The sequence below is a fragment of the Myxocyprinus asiaticus genome, chromosome 18 (assembly GCF_019703515.2).
Source record: "Myxocyprinus asiaticus isolate MX2 ecotype Aquarium Trade chromosome 18, UBuf_Myxa_2, whole genome shotgun sequence".
Taxonomy (NCBI): domain Eukaryota; kingdom Metazoa; phylum Chordata; class Actinopteri; order Cypriniformes; family Catostomidae; genus Myxocyprinus; species Myxocyprinus asiaticus.
This window is the reverse complement of record NC_059361.1, coordinates 41,242,135-41,246,613: the sequence shown is the minus strand read 5'-3', so window position 1 is coordinate 41,246,613 and position 4,479 is coordinate 41,242,135. Positions and strand designations below refer to the sequence as shown.

General features: G+C 39.0%; 1 protein-coding gene across 1 annotated transcript in view; it reads left to right on the top strand.

Annotated features, from left to right (window-relative positions):
• The first annotated feature begins 2,095 nt into the window (after window positions 1-2,095).
• The window catches only part of LOC127456335 (tropomodulin-2-like), a 55,633-nt gene continuing 53,249 nt past the window's right edge, over window positions 2,096-4,479 (top strand). Inside the window, exon 1 of the mRNA XM_051724782.1 lies at window positions 2,096-2,228. The gene's annotated coding sequence lies outside the window, so the exon portion shown is untranslated. The remainder of the gene's footprint in view (window positions 2,229-4,479) is intronic.

The following is a 4,479-nucleotide window of genomic DNA, read 5'->3' as shown; positions in this document are numbered from 1 at the left end:
AAAATAAAAGCCAGGTAAATGCAGTGACTAATTATAACCACAAGATGACATCAGAGACCATTTGAAAGATTTCTGTTTGTACTGCTAGTCAAAGTTTGGACACTTGACTGAATTTATGCTTCTCATGATGTTATCTAAAATTTTGCTTAAAGATGCACTCTGTAACTTTTGTCTTTGTGCCATCTTGGACTTACACTGACACCTAGCGACTTGGATGCAGCACCATTTAAAATCAGTAGTTTTCAGTTTCAGATGCCATTGTAGAAATGTAGTATTCACAGTCAGCCACGATTACTTCAATGAGTGAGTGTCAAATAACAGGACGGTTACTGAGATTAAACGAGTAGTATTCAGCTGGTCATGTGATTCTAACATGGCGGCCCCCATGTGCGGACCCTCTCCATGTAGAATAAAACAGCTTTTATAAGATTATTGATATGACTGGAGTCTTCATTTTAATGTAAGTGGTCATGATTCCCTTCATATACTGCAAAACTACAATTCATGTCTTTAGGAGATCAACTTTTTTTTTTTTTAATTTTTATTGTTTTCTCCCCTTTTCTCCCCAATTTGGAATGCCTAATTCCCACGACTTACTAGGTCCTCGTGGTGGCGTGGTTACTCACCTCAATCCGGGTGGTGGAAGACAAGTCTCAGTTGCCTCCACTTCTGAGACCGTCAATCTGCGCATCTTATCACGTAGCTCACTGTGCATGACACCGCGGAGACTCACAGCATGTGGAGGCTCATGCTATTCTCTGTGATCCACTCACAACTTACCACGTGCCCAACTGAGATCGAGAACCACTTAATTGTGACCATGAGGAGGTTACTCCATGTGACTCTACCCTCCCTAACAACCGGGCCAATTTGGTTGCTTAGGAGACCTGGCTGGAGTCACTCAGCACACTCTGGATTTGAACTCACGACTCCAGGGGTGGTAGTCAGCGTCAATACAGGAGTTCAACTTTTTAATGAGGAAAAAACTACTGAATGCACCTTTATAAAATTAGCATTCTCTTCACTGTATTACAGCCTGTGCAGCTGAAAACAACTCGCTTTGCAACTTGCTTTTAGCGCCCCTCTGTGGACATTACACCTGGAAAATGGAGCTCATATGTGCCCATATGCCCAACAACAGTTTCCGCTTTGTTCACTGGGGGCAGTGTTTCACATTTCGGTAAGCACAGATCGATTTTAGCAATCCAAACGTCAACCTACTGCTTCCAGTTTCACTGTGAGATCAGTCTGACCCTTAAGATTGCATCATAGTACTGGACCTGCTTGAAGCAATGTGCTTTTGTTGACAAAAAGAGCTGGTGATGTATTTCTGTTATCTCAGTTGAAATTCACTTTGAAGCTAAGGGTATAAAAATAGTGTAGAGAATAGTCCCCCCTTCAAAACTACTTGCATTGAAATAGCTCATCCCTCCCTCAGGGGATTTTCTTTCAGGTGGATGTGATGTGGGCAACACCTCATTCAACACAGTGCGCACTGATCTGACCAGTTTCCCGACATGTTCTCACAAGTATCTTATTGCTGGTATTTTCATTTATGTCCCTTTATTATTCAATAAAATGCTTCTGAAGAAATAAAGATTTGTCTAAACATGACTAGGCTACTCCAGAGTATTACACAATTCTAATAACGATCCACGTGTGTCTCTTTTGATGCACATACAAATGGTAAATAAATTCACTAAAAACAATTAAATTCACTCCCATGATAACATATGAGTTACAACAAAAGTCTTAGGTAGAAAAATATAGGTTTAAAAAATGTAGCACATCAGCATTTTCACATTGATACATAGACATTTGATGCATTTGTTATTATGTGCATTATTAATTCGTTTCAAAGATATGTATGAGTAGATACGACCAAAAAGACTCAGCATTTGTGTAAAAAATAAAAAATGTGTTCTTGTGGATGACCCACAATGACGCAATCTTTCAACTTCATATCCCATGCTCCTTTGTGTTCCTACAACTCTACACTCTCTGATTGGTTGTGTTGATCCAGTAGGCGGGTAGACTAGATAATGGGCGTTTTGTTATTTTTTAATTGGTTGTTGTAAGTGTCAATCATCAAGGCAGTTCTAAAGTCTGGTTTCCTTGTTACCGCCCTTGGGCTGAGAGAGTAGTGAAGACGGGTGAGGGAGTTTCTTACATTTCCGACCAGGAATAGGAGGATAAAGGTTTAAAACGTGTGGAGAATTTCCTTTAAGGTAAGAGATACGTTTTGTCCTCTTTCAGTCTGAGGAATATACATTGGAAAAGGACATTAGTGTAACTGTTTGTGTGTTTTTTGGTTTAGCTGGCTAAGCGCTCGAGCGCTGATACTCCCTCTGAGCGCGAGCAGACGGGCCAACTGGATGATATCAGACTATACTATATGTCTAACATATATGCTATCGTTATGTAACATAGTGTAGCACATTGAACTCACTAATATATGCGGATTACTAGCTTGCTTTACTCATCTTATTCTGGTAACACTTGAGACCACATGTGATGTGCGATGCACACCCATCATAGTATTTAAAGCAATGTACTGTCAAAACTACAGAAAATTACAGACAACTATAGATACGAATCTGAATATACCTGATCCCTCATAGCTAAATCTGAAATACAGTGAATGAAATGAATTTGATAATGAATATTTTCAATGCAACTACTAAGAAGACTGCATCCTTACACAACATGTATGACTGTAAAGATTGTGGGGGAAAAGACTGTGTATATGAATATTTGTTGGCCTGTTGTTGTTACTCATCTGTATAATGTGATTGATTTGGACTGTTAGAACTGGTGTGAATCAATTCAGCTTTTGTATTAGTGCTGTTTTAAGTATTGCATAATAACATGCACGCGCTGACGCTAATGTCATCTCACGCAGGTGTCATGGTTACCGCTATAGTAACTCGGGTTATTATTATTACTTACCCATCTCGCGCAGAGCTGCCAGTCCGCGAGCGCAGCTGTGAGGGAGTTGCTGTCGGGTGTGGTGTCCGCCCGGGGCGTGACTTTACATAACTGACTCATGGGATTTAATTCATAATAATAGTATTATTATTTTAAAACTCAATATAGTGTTCATAACAAAATATGCCATCGTGAATGTGTGATAATGCAAATTGCTCCAACATCAACAGCATGTATAACAGCAACAACATCTACAGTATAAGCTCCTGATGAAAACAATGTAATTGTGTTAATGCAAACTATCACCAAGTATTAATTGTGACATCCTAAGTGAAGGATATCTATCCATCTATATATCTATCTATCTGTCTGTCTGTCTGTCTATCTATCTGGGGGGGGGGGGGGGGGGTGACGACTCTGTAGTGCCCCCTTGAAAATGGGCACGTAAGGGGGGCTCTGTATATTTTGAAAGTTGTCGCCATGGCGAAGCAATACATTTATGACGAAAAATGGGAAACAGGAAGTGCCTTATATCTTCTGTGTACATTGTGAGATTTTTATGAAAATTCAGATGTATGTTTGGGAATGGGGGCTGATCAAATGGATGCAGCTTTTATGGGTCACGGTCATAGAACTACCAGATGGCAGCAGGAAGTATGGCACTTTTAATAAACTTTGAAATAGCCCTCTTATGTTTACATGAATTGCTTCAAAATTCTTTAGCATAATGTCAAGACACTGCTGGTATAAAATTGTCAAGGAATATTTGATATCTTAAATAGTATTGCCATGGCAACACATTAATTGTTATTATTCATGTCTTCCTATATTTGGGTGATTTTGAGGCACTTGGCATACTTCAGATTTCATGAAATTTTGCACACACATCAGAGTTGTAGGATTTTTGATATATGGAACAGTGTTACCATGGCGAGGCATTAAATTAGTGGCGAAAAAAGGGAAACAGGAAGTGCCTCATATCTTCTGTGCAATGTGTGATTAGATCAAAATTCAGATGTATGTTTAGTCTTGGGGGCTAATCACATGGATGTGACTATTTTGGGTCACGGTCATAGCACCATCACCTGGCAGCAGGAAGTGTGGCTCTTACAACAGACTCTAAAATAGTGCTCTTATATTTACCCAAATTGCTTCAAAATTGTTTAGAATAATGTCAAATGCCAAATGCATGTGTCCACCTTGCATTGTTTTCCGAAAGCCACCAGGTGGAAATGGACCCATGATGCTTGGGCCTGTCATCGCTGCTTGGAGTTAAATTTATTATTATTATTACTTTCAGGACATATACAAAACAGTTCATTTCCTTTACTTGTACTTGTTGTACTTTAAAAGTACTGTTTATTAGAGAGTAAAAGGGATGGAGTGGGACAAAAAATCAGTCCAGCAGAGGGCAATGGTGACACCAGAACAGAAATATTGATAATTCTGCCCAGCTGAAAAATACATCATTATGTAGATACATATGCTTGTACACAGTCTAAGATTACATACATTTTAAGTATTTTAAATTAATACTGTAAGTTTTAAAAT